Source organism: Plectropomus leopardus, chromosome 8, assembly GCF_008729295.1.
Source record: "Plectropomus leopardus isolate mb chromosome 8, YSFRI_Pleo_2.0, whole genome shotgun sequence".
Classification (NCBI taxonomy): domain Eukaryota; kingdom Metazoa; phylum Chordata; class Actinopteri; order Perciformes; family Serranidae; genus Plectropomus; species Plectropomus leopardus.
Genome location: NC_056470.1, coordinates 8,335,976 through 8,348,812, shown reverse-complemented (window position 1 = coordinate 8,348,812; position 12,837 = coordinate 8,335,976). Strand labels below are relative to the sequence as shown.

Below are 12,837 nucleotides of genomic sequence, written 5' to 3'. Positions count from 1 at the left end.
GTTGGATTATTTGCAGAGGAGGAGTAAATGAAGTACAATGCGATCTCTCAATCGCAGTGTGTTTTTCCTCAGCAGTCAAGAGGGGAGAAAAAAATCCACCGCATCCGGCGTAACAGACAGGAAGCACAGGCGACAGGGGTAGTGTGAAACCTTGTCGTCTACGGCCACGTTTATGCAAGTCTGTGGCTCCTTTTGTGTGTGTGAATGCAGCTGCTTGAGGACATGCTTTCTTGACGCATGCATGCGTGTGTGTGGAAATCCTGCACGAGCTTAACGGAAAGGATGCTGTCATGTGATGGCGTGGTGAGGGCGAATAATACAAGGTCATCAGAAAAACAATTCGAGAGAGAGAGAGGAAGGGATGGAGAGCGGGAGAGGGAGGGCAGTGCAGGAGAGGGATGGATGGATAGATGGATGGAGGGGGGGAGAGTGAGAGAGCGTGAGCGAGGGATGCTGAGGGAGAAAGGCAGTATATTCATAGCAGCAGCGGTATTTATAGCCGCCCAGAGGAGAGGAGCGAGCGTGGGGCGTGGCTTGGGTTGTGGCTTTCGCACTGCTTCACAAGGCAAGAGAGGGAGAGAGGGAGGGAATGGGAGGAGAGAAGAGGCTCTGGCGCGAGGGAGGGGGGAGAGGCTATTTGGCATATTTGGCAGGAGAGGGAAGAAAGAAAGGAGGGAGGGCTGCTTTTGAGAGTGTGTGTGCCTGAGAAATGAGAGAGAGAGAGAGAAAGAGAGAGAGGGAGGAGGGTACTGAGCTGAGAGAAATCTGTCAGATTCAAACACACTGCTCTGTGTTTGTGTGTGATAGAGAGAGCGAGGGATGAGAAGAGAGGAGGAGAGCTGAGGAACAGATAGAAAGAGACAGCAGAGGACCACAAAGTGAGGTATGTACGGCTGTCATACTGCCCATGAAACCAATAGCAACCTGTGTGTTTATATATACTATACACTCTCTGTGTGTGTGTGTGTGTGTGTGTGTGTGTGTGTGTGTGTGTGTGTGTAAAAGTGCATGCATGCTTGTGTTCATGCGTGACTAAAGTGAATATGTCTGTGTGTTTATATATAGTTTAGTGTTTTAAAGGCACAATGTATTCACTTGGGGGTTCCTAAGTGGACAAATGGATGTAGGCTACTGGCTGTTGGGGGGTATCAATTATGTAATATGTGTGCACCATTTGCAGTGTTGATGCTCTGTGTGTGTGTGTGTGTGTGTTTACATGCGCGTGTGTAATTATGCTGAGGTGTTTATGTGGCCATTGTGTGGAGCACTGCTACAGTGCCTTGACCATATGGGGTGATTTACGGCCATTGTAAATATAACTCAACACCCCTGTGCCATCAGAGCTGGGGGGACCTTAATTCCCCCCAGCTCAGCTTATCACCTACACCACTGACAGCTAATTCACGTTCTGTTATTATATAATGAAGAAAAGCAAATGGCTCAAAGAGCCCTCTCAGATGCATCTACAAAGTGGCAGTTCCTTTGTGCTGTTGGTTTACAGTGCAACAGCAAAGATTGTGTTGGTAATGTGGCAGAGCAGCTTTGCCTGGGAAATTGTGGCATTAAAACCTCTTGTAGGGTTTTAATTTGGTGAGTTGAAGTTTGACTAACATTGTTCAGTTTCAGCTTTAGGTGCATTTTTCTTAAACATACAGTATGGGTGTGCAAAGATTCTGATTTTGATCAGAGACATGCATGCTTATAGGCTGATATAGTGTTTAAAAAATTGTCCCCAGAAAAGGAAGATGTAAATCTCTGACCTCGAACAGCATAATGGTTGATCACCTTGCCTTGAGTGAATATCAAAACACCTTAGAAACCAGTTGTTTTATGCATATCTTAAGTTAAATGCAAAACAAAGCATGCAGAATGCTCTTTGTACCAGTGAGGGATAAGTGACAAATGATGTGTTTCATGTGCATTTTCGGTGCTCATGCATAAGGTGCAGAAAGTAATGCTGATTCTGATCTAGTCAGAATCTAGTCAGAAAAATGCAATGGCATTTTGCCATTGCATTTTGGATCATTGAAAAAAATAAGCTCTGTTGCAAACAAACTTTTACGATACTTACACGTTTTGTTCAGCAAGACAAGCCCCCCCCAGACATTATTTCAGGCATTTAACCAAAAGCCTTTTCAAAAAACCCAATGACTTTAAAACGAGAGATTTAGGAGTGCTTTAGTGCTAACTCATTTCCGGTTAGGACTCATTACTGGGGCACTCTGTTACACTGCTGAGTATAAGTACCTCAAAATTGTACATCAGAACAGTTTTTTGAGCTCATGTATCAGTTCACTTATACAACCTGCAGTACAGAAAAAAAACTCTGATTAAAATTGGCAGTCTAACCAAATCTAAACTGACCTCTAAAGAGCACTGTCATCCAGAGTTCCAGTGAAAGTTTCTACTGAAGAAGTTTAGGTTTCAGAAGGGCCTGAGGAGCGGATGTGGCCAACCTGACTGCTTCGTGGCGCTCACAGTGCCCGACTGTATGAAACAGTTTTTCAGTGCACTTTTTAATTCATGCTCTCTGCCAGGATGCACAGGTATGCATTCCACAAACATTACCTGTAAAAGATCTTCTACATAAAACCAGACCATGGCATGACTTTAGAAATATACTGTAGCTGCAGTGGAAACCCTTTGGCTTTAATTTTGCAACCCGGTCTGATACAAAACTGCCCTCAGTGCTTTTGCAATTAGGTACCCTGCCAAAATCTGAAAGGCACCTTACACTGTGTGTAAAATATCCTCACCAAGCTGCATTGCCAAAGACTATTAATTTCCACCCTTTTATTGTAAATGTCATAAGTCATTGGTCATTGGCTGCACTTTCTTCTCTGTCATGCATTATGTGCAGTTCTCAACTGCCACCTTGAAACTAACCGTCCCTGCGCTGTGTGTTTTGGCAGCGATGAGAGCCGGGATTAAGCTGATGCTGAAAACTTTCTGTGAGATTTGCAGGTACATAGTAATTCTCTACAGATGGTGCGAGAGTAAAAACCTGTGGCAGCGTACTATGATATGGTTTCCTGTTTGCTATGGCAGCAGCTGCACAAGCAGCAGCAGTCGGGAGGAGATATAGAAGAGTGCAAGAGGGACTCTGGCAAGAATCAAACTTTGTCAGACATATGATGAATTTGGATTTTCGTTACTTTGCATAGCTAATCTTGCATCGGCCTAAATCTCATGACACGTTCTAAATGAAACCTGGGGCCAGAGCCAGTGTGAGGGTGCTCTACCTGTTGTAGTGCAGGCAGGTTGGCTGTATGTGCTGCTTTTAGATTCGCTTTGCAATCTAGCAGCCAATGAATGAGCTGACATGTCAGTTTAGCTTCCAGGGGTTCATCTTGTTTTGCAGCAGCATGAATGTGGGAAAGAGTGCGCTTAGAATCTCATTGGTTGTGTATGTTTTATCTTAAAGTGATAAAGTAAAATATTTTATTTCTCAGTATTTATACCATGCTACGCTTGCTCTATGGGCTAACTTTCAAAAGAATGAATGGGTCTTGACTCAAATGCTGTATCCACATCTCTTTGTACATTTATGGATGCAGTCTTACTTGGTCTGGAATGACTAATAGGTTACGATGGCTAATGATAGCAAACTTGACATAAACATTGCTTTGTAAGTAGTCAGTTTACTCAGTATGTGACTCGTCTCAACTTGTCCTACTGTTACACTGAGTTAGGCCTATAGCACATAGCATTATTACAGTGACTACAGTGGCTGCTGTTCAGTTAAAGTTACGTAGGCTTGCTTTAAAGGGCGACTGCAGCGATTTAGTTTTGCTCTTTCATAAAGTTGGGGTTCTGACATTAGACAGATTTTAAAAAGAAATGTCAACATTAATGCAGCACACGCCAAGATATCCTGATTTTGAATCGCTAGTATCTGTCGGACTCAAAGAACACTGGATTACAAATGATGCAACTCTATAGCATTTCTCATTAGTCCCTTTCTGCTAAACATTGAGGTTATTCTTGTACACTTTGGAGTTCTCCCTTCATTTGACACTTAACATCCATCTAAGTTACATAATTTAAAAAAGGGAAACTATCGACAAATGCTGAAGCTCTTTTGCAAACTGAATCATGCTTTCGTCTCCTGCTGAAACAACTTCAGGTCATGAAAAGGTCTGTACAACAAAAGCTGCTGTAAGCTGTGACAGCGCAGCTCCTGTCTGCTGCTGATTATTGGAGCTAATTCCATTACGCTTCATGTCGGTGCTACACCTACAGTAGACCCTGCTCAGAAAGATAACACAGTGCACATACATCATTCTTTAATGCTTTTATTTTGTAGTATGTCTGATTATGGTTTAAAGCAATTTTGTGTATCTAGTCTATTGTATTACATTATACTCTTCCCACTGTTTATCCCCCCAGCTTCCTTATGCATCATAAATTGCAACACGTGTCTTCTCCTAATCATGTTTGTGTCTGTAAGAGCCTCTCCAATCAGTCCGTCAGACAGACGAGTGTCACACCTGACTCCACCTGACTTGTGTTCAAAGCGGTGAACATACAGCTGTAGCACACATTAGCATAAGATCCTGTTTGACCCACTTTGTGCACCCTTTTAACATTTAGTGCTTATCTGTGTTCATACTGCGCTGATATGAATGATTTTTAACACCTCTGTGCATGCTGTTACAGTTCAGCTGCAACCTCATATTTCCCAAAAGATCAACTTTTCAGGAAGTGAGATCATTTGGCTGAGTGTCCCGTTGACGCCCATGTGTGTTGTTTTTGACATTTTACTCTGCATTAGCAATGGTTTGGCCTCGTCCCACTTTTGCGGTGAACTGGGACCATTTTCTACAGCTGCTGAGAGGCAACGCAGCTGTAAGAATTTTGGATACATTGGATACAACAGGAGATGATGTTCTGTACAGTAAACGGGGTCAATGTAGCACAGTGCGGTTGGCTCTTAGTGTTGTCAGGAAATCCCCGTGCTGTATCAGTCAAAACATCAGACACAATATCCCGCTTGTATTACTTCTGCTTAGTCCTTCATTTTTTTTTCTTCAGAAGAAATTAGAAAAAAATCTGCTTAGTAGTAATAAGGATCTATCATACTGTACCACATGTCCACCTCTCTTGTCTTCAGTCTACTTTATATTCACTGTGTGCACCACATGACCTCCTTCTTACAATGACCTTGACTTTAAGTATGAAACACTGTTCCAAGACAACCTCCATCTCTCTGCCCCCACTGCCCTTTTTGCTTCTCCCCCCTCAGTCAGTGGCGTTCTCTCCCTGGTCCTCTGCTGGATCTCTCACAACCCCCTCTTCTCTTTCCCAGATCATTTACATTCGCTTTGTTCTGAGCAGATTAAGGTCGCACGCTGATGAAGGCCTCCGGAGCCTCTGAGGTCTCGGGGCCCTCACAGTCTCATTTTCGTAAAAAAATCTCTCTGCTGCACTTCTCCATTTAGTCTCCATTTCTTTCAGAAACCGTCACTGAAGAGTGTGTCTGCTTCACATCCACTAACAGTTTTGGAAGAGGAAATGAGAATGACAGCAGTCTTTTTTTGGTTATGAGTAATAGGCTTTAGTTATTTTGACACAGATAAATGCAACATTTTTGAACAATCAAGAATAACATGAAGTTTTCCCACAAATGTAGATGATACTCTAGATCTGATGATACTCTAGATCTGTTTCTCCACTGAGCCCAATAACCCAAATTAACTGTCCTCCCTGTATGATCACCTAGCTACCACAAAACACTGGATGTCTCTTAAATTTCTCCACTTAACCCTTTGAAACCTAGATCGACCTCAGTTCTCTTGTGTTGTGTTCAGACACCTTTCACAAGCATTCAAATCTTTGACACATTGGCTTGATTTAGTTTGAAAATATGGGGAAAAAAAGGCAATGAGCAACTTGGCAAGAAATGTCTCACAAATTGCAAGACATTAAAGGTGACAAAAAATGAGACGAAAAAGAAAAAACAGAGAGAGAAAACATATATGCCTATATTAAACCGTTAACAAAAGAAAATAGGAAAATTGTATTTATAACTGTTGTTATTATTTATTTAAGATATGTTGTGTAAAAAATATATATTTTTCTATTTTTTTCTAAGTCATTCTTATCTTTGTTTTTTAATTTTTGCTTTTCTTTTTTGGGGGGTGGGGGTGGGGGGGTTGGGTAATTTCTTTTTAAGTTACACATCTCTTTCTTATATTGTTCTTGAGGATGAGGACAATTTGCTCAGGTGTCCAAGGGTTAAATCCAGAGAAACAAAATTCTTGTAATTGGTTCTGATAGCTTTACATCTGCACTGAGTGTATTGGTTCACTGCACTCTAACATCAAACCTGTCGTTATCACCTTTAACATGCACATGTCTTTTGACCATCATGTCACTGAGCTTGTGCAGTCCTGTTTCCTTCAGTTAAGAAATATTGCAAAAATAAAATGTTGGTTGTCTCCCAAGCAACTTGAGTTAGTAATACACACTTTCATTTTCCTTCTTTTGGAATATTGTAATTCCCTTTACACTTGCCTCAGTAAGCTGCTCTATATCATTTACAACTGCTTCAAACTGCAGGTCTCCTTGTTCTTTATTCTACTTCTCGACCACTCTGATCCTCATATCTTGGCCTGTTATCGTAGTCACTCTGGAACAATCTTCCTCAGTCCATCAGATTTGCTGAGTCCTTCGGCTGTTTTAGGGGGCTACGAAAAACCCACTTTTAAAGGCATGCCTTCCAATAGAGCAGCTCCTCGTGTTATGTTTTTATTTGTCTGTTTTAGTCTTGTATGTCTCTTAATGGACAGTGTTCCATATTGTAATTTATTTAATCTTGATTAATTAATTGTTTCGCTCATTTATTTTAACTGTGTGTACATATGTTTGTGAAATGCTTAGAAACAGCATGTTGTAAAAGGTGCTACATGACTTACTTAGTGTTGTGGCTTACAGATAACCACATGAAACCAGGTCAATATTAGATGACACTAGCCTAATATACTCTGACCATTTGGTTATTGTTAGAGTGAGTGTGTTTCTCTATTTACATTTGGCTTTAGTTTTGGGTTTTAACCAAAACTCAAGTTATTGTTTGGGGCGGATTGAGGAACAATGTTTCCAGTGAAAGCAGTACACGTTGGCACTTATAGCTGAGTGCTGAAACCTGTTGAGAAACTGACACAGGATGTGGGAAGTGAAGTTGCCTCTGTGTGTGTGTGCGTGTGTGTGTGCAATGAGTGACAATGATTGTGAACTCATCTTCTCAGTACAGTTTATGCTGACTAATAAACATCAGTGGAAATGCCTGTGTCTAATGCAGTGTAAGCATAAAGTCATGTAGGACTAATTCAGTTAAGTTCTTACGTATAAACAAGCTTTGATTTTAATGTCTATGAAACTCACAGTTCAGAAGTAGATTTCCATTGTCTTCTAAAGTTTCTTATACAACAGCATCTATCAATTTTAGACTTATTTAAAACTAGCCAAAATCTGCCTTTAAACGGCTACTCTAGTAACTTTGTATTACACATCCGTTAAGTTAGAAGACTTGCGTGAGGCTGAAAAGAAAAAAAACAGAAATTGTCAAAATCTACACAGCACAGGCTGAGATATTGCATTTTTAGCCACTAGTTTTGTTTCACAAGTGCTTGATCTTATACTTCCCACAATGCATCACAGTGCACCTTTCATGAAATCTTCCCTGCTTGGTAAACAGCCATGTCTTTTAAACTGACTCTCAAAATGAATTACTCATGTTTTGCATTTAAAGCCTAACAGTGTTGAGAAGCGGGAGGTGCTATTTTGGGCCTGAAAAAAGTTGAAGATACAGGCTGTATAGAAATGTAAATTAAAACTACAACTCCCAGGGTGATTGGGTTTGTGGGTGTGGGTTGCAATATGCCCCAAAACACAAGGAGCCATATCAAAGACAATATTCTGTGAATATGCAGAAACTCAACGAGTATTACAAGGAGAATTTTTTAAAAGTATGCTGTCTAGCAACAGCTGGAAACACCAAGGTAACCACAAACACTGCATTTGTGTACTGTAATCAGTACTGTCGTGTATCTCATAGTGCAAATTATTTTATACCACTTTGTCTCCCTGCTGTCAAAACTTTTCCAGAGCTGCAAAGACATTGTACAACCTTTTTGGATAAAAAGTCAAAAGTAAACTGACTGTGTTGTTTGAAATTGGTGGACTTTTTCTTTTAATATGTGTAAACAACAATAGCAACACGCAAAGCAAATGTGAGAAATTGTTAATAAAATTAACAGTGAATCAAGACCCAAAGTAGATCACAGGGTCTCCAAAGAGTGTTTACATACCCTGACTCTCGATTTTTACCTTTGACCCTTTAACTTTTAGAATCTCGTTAAACTTGGTAAAGTATGTGTAGAAAAACGAATAACTTTTGACATTATCTAGTGTGTTTGACCATTGCCTTTATGGATGTTGCCAAACCCGGACCTCAAGGCCTTGAACATCCTTCATTACTGCTGTTACTCATCACCTCTCATCCTCCCATCCCCCATCCTCCATCCTTCCGCCCTTACATCCTCATCACTTTGCCCTCTTACTGTCCATTCTGCGCTCTGCCCCCCCCCCCCCCCCCCCCCCCCCTCGCTGTCCCTCCTATTAAATCTCCCTTCTCTAGTGTCACTGTCCCTTTCTGTCTTGTCGCCCTGGCCTCATTTGTCCTCTGGCTCTCTCATTTTCTTATTCTGGTCTCAGTTAATCTCCCTTTTCAGCTGTCTTGTCATCCATATCCACTTCTTTCTAACCGCTATCCTCTCTTCCTTTTCTCTCTGTCTGCTGCTCAGGCCAGTTCCCCTATGGATCAGCATTCATATCGGAAACTGAAGGGATTCCATGACCACATCGACCGAGTGACATCCCCACAGAGCCCAGCCAATCGACACTGATGCCGATGCGCTGCATGCAGCTGTAGAGCAGCAAGGCCAAGGGGTCAGGGGTGGAAGGTCACAGACTACAGAGCCAGAGCAGGAACTGAGGTCGAGAGGTTCCAGGAGGCGAGACTGAGAGGCTAAGAGAAGAATCAGGGTTCGGAAAGGAAGGTCTCAGTGACGGACGGGATTCAAGAGGTCAAAGATGATGACATCACATGGAAAGCTGAGGAGGGAGAAGGGGAGTCTGGCCGAATATGAATCCCAGATGAAAGGTAAGTCGCTCTAGAATCTTCAAGTGCGTGTGTGTGTGTGTGTGTGTATGTGTGAGTCTGTGTGTCTGTGTGTCTGTGCGTGCGTGCGTGCATGCGTGTGTGTGTGTGTGTGTGTGTCTGTGTGTCCATGTGTGTTTGTCTGTGCCCTTTATTGCACCTCTGTTATGCACTTACCTGCATGCATGAATGCCTGTAAGATAGCACAAGTGCACTCATGCATGAATGTGTGCAGCTGCTCTGCACAGTCATCCAGCCATAGACTCTCACTGAATGCATTTCTGCATATGTTTACATTGAGGGTCTAAAGGCAGAGGGATGTCATATGCTGTAAATGGGCTTTACAAAAAAATTGACTTGAATTGACTTGACTTATGTTCTCAAAAACACTTCTGATGTTGATGAAATCCACCCTTGTTTGGAGCTTTATGACAGTCCATGCAGAGTTTCTTAGAGCCAATAGAAGAGCACAGAATGCCTTAATTAAAGTAAAAAAAAAAAGAGCATGACCAAGGTAGGCTTTACAAGATTTTCACATGACAACAGCAGTGTGTGTTTGTGTGTGTGTCATGCGCTGTGTTTTGGAGGGTGCATGCCGTGGCTGGGTGGCTCTCTGTACTGTACTACAAGGGTGTATTTATAGCCAGTATTAGTGATGCTGTCTCCTCACATCCAGTCAGCCCCAGGCTGTGTACTCTCACAGAGACGGAGAAAAAGAGGAAAGAGGGGAAAGAAGGAGCAGATAGAGCGGTGGGTGGGGAGGGCGGTCTGAGTGAGGCAGAAAAGAAACAGAGAGCTAAGAACAGGTAAGGGAAAGAGAAAGGAGAGAGAGAGGTGGCAGAGCAAAGCGAAGGCGGGGTTATTTGAGAGAATGATGTTTGTATTAGCCTTTTCACAGCAAAGTGCAGCGCCGGGCCACATTGCTATTGGCTTTATTGTGTTTGCATACAAGCTTGTGTTTATAATAAACTTATATACACAAGCTTGTATTCATGTAAACTTGGGTTATTACAAGTGAGCTGTGTAACATAATCAACATATTGCTGTCAAATTACTCAGTAAGTCAATAGAAATCTCAGCTCTAACTGACAGCATGGACAGCCCTTTATTAAGTCTCCCTCCCTGGAAAATATGTGGGATAAGAAAAGACATTGTTGCATATTATCTAATTTCCCACAAAACAATATCTTGTTTATTACATTTTTATGTGAATGAATTATTCCTCATGGAGCCATGGGTGTCCCCAGATACTCGTTTACCACAGGTGTAAAAGTGCAGCTGATCGTGTGTGCATGTACTAATTTCATCTGTATGCTTTATACAGACACTATATGTCTCTTTCCTGTGCATTTTATGCCTGTGTGTGCATGCATGCATCTACGAGCAGAAGCAGGTGTGATGTACATGTATCGTTTCTTTTTTCATAATAATTAACAAGCTAGAAGAGATATAAAAACATGAAATGCACAAAGTAAAGTTAGACGTAATCCCTCCCAGGGGTTAACATATACGTACCATAAAACTTCATTTAAGAGACTAGGCTATTATTTGCTTAAATTGCTTAACTCAACAGGCTTATATTTGGAACTGGCATCTACAGTATATGGGATGGACATTTAAACCCTTTCACACAAAACTTGCTCTGCAAAGATGGAAATACAATCAAATTATTTATTTAACCTTTTGGGGAAGTTGGCTTTATGTTATTCAAAAACATGGGAAGAAGGTCATCAGCTACGGAAGAAATGGACCTAGCAAGAAATCTGTAAAAAATACAATAAAATTACCTAAAAATCTGCCCCCCAACTTTCTACTAAAGACAGTTTGTTTTCTCTATTCTCTGCTCTGGTTATTTGAAGTATTGAAAGCTTTTTCATGTTTGGGATCAGTAGGTGAGTCTGTCTGCTGTGAGACACCACATGCACTTTAATTGTTGATAGATGAAAAAAAGAAAAATCTGATCAAATTACAGCTTTTTGTAATGAATAGAGTTCACCTCTTGCACCTCTTGTTCATCCATTTATATGCATGTGTGTTCTCATGTCACACTCTGTGTTTGCATCATGTCAGTATATGTCCAGGGGTCTAAACGTATTTACTTAAATAACTGTCTTTTCTCTATCTCTGTCTGTCTCTCTCTGTGTCGCTCCATGTCTGTCTGTGTGTGTGTGTGTGTGTGTGTGTGTGTCAGACCTGCGGCCCCAGCTGACAGACCAGATAAAGATTTTAGACTCTCAGGTGGAGGTGAAACAGCAGCAGCTCTCAGACCTCTCTGAGTTTCTCCGGCGCAGAGGCGACATTGAGGCTGAATATGCGCGTGCCCTCGACAAACTCACTGAGCGTTTCACCCACAAGACTAAGAAGTAAGTGTGTATACAGTATGTGAGTGAACATATGTCTCTTCAGTGTTTCATTAGGTTGTAATTCAAAGCGGATGTCTGTTTTTTCTCCAGGAAGGAGCAGTGGGGTCAGTCTGTGTGTCAGGTCTGGTCTGTTTTGCTGACTCAGACTCGTCTGGAGAGCCGGGAACATGCAGCACTGGGTGACACCTGCTGTAACACACTCACACAGCGGTTGGTGCACAGTACGGAGGATACACACCGTCTGCACAAAAGGGTGAGTGGATCACTAATGTTAGGTCACATGTACACAGAAACAGCTGCACTAAGCATGAAATACCTGTACCTATACTTGGAGGTCATCCTCCTAATATTTCTTTTAGTTTTTGTAGTAATTTAACAACTTACCGATGATATTCAGTGTAGTGATGTAGTAACGTGTCTGGATGCAGTTTTAAGCAGCGCACTCTCTGACTCTGAGATTGAAATTGAATGTGTATGAAGTGGAGAGCCTTAATGTTAAACTTTGACCTTCTGTATATGTGTTGCTATGCATAGTTTTAAACCTGTGTCTAAAACAATGTTGTTCAAGATTTCTCAGCAAAAACTGAAAGGAGCTCTAAACAATATTCCCAATATATGATTCAGAGGTTGCCGGCACACAGCTCTCAGCATGGATGTGGTGGTGAGTCGGTGGTGAGCAGTTAACAGTGCTAACAGCACAAACAGTATCAATAACAGCAACAGTGCTGACGGAGCTAATGCCCCGGCAACACTGCATGTGTGAGCAGCACATGACAGCTACTTCACTGAACTGCTGCGGCTCGCATACTTGCGGTGTTCACACTGCCAGTGTTGTTGCTGCGGTACTGCTGCAGAGCTGCTGGCTGCTGTACTACTATATGTCCATAATAGACATTGAAACTGTAACTAAAGGTGGAATAGAATCAGTATGACCATCAGACATTCATTTTCACAGTATTTTTTCAGAAAATTTGAATCTCTAGATGTTCCGCATCTGAGCACCAGCTGCATCTGAGCAGCCTTGTTCATACCAGCAGTGTGGCTGCTTTTACCTATTAACATTGCTTTTGCATCGCAACCATTCCAGTATTACCTTTAATCGTTGTATGAGCACGTAGTGCAGAGCAACCGCGATTAGCTTTGGGATACACAGGCACTCACGTCATGCACTAACAAGCATACGCGGCTGACACATCTACCAGGACAAAGAACAGAGAAGCTAAAATTACAACAAACACAGAGGAAGCGTAACTTCGTTTTCTGCTCAGAATGCTATTAAGCCACTAAATCTATGTCCTTACATAGCAAAAA

The 12,837-nt window shown here is 41.8% G+C and overlaps 1 pseudogene; it reads left to right on the top strand.

The window, feature by feature from the left end:
* Positions 1-720: 720 nt before the first annotated feature.
* Positions 721-12,837, top strand: part of LOC121946978 — a 30,247-nt pseudogene continuing 18,130 nt past the window's right edge.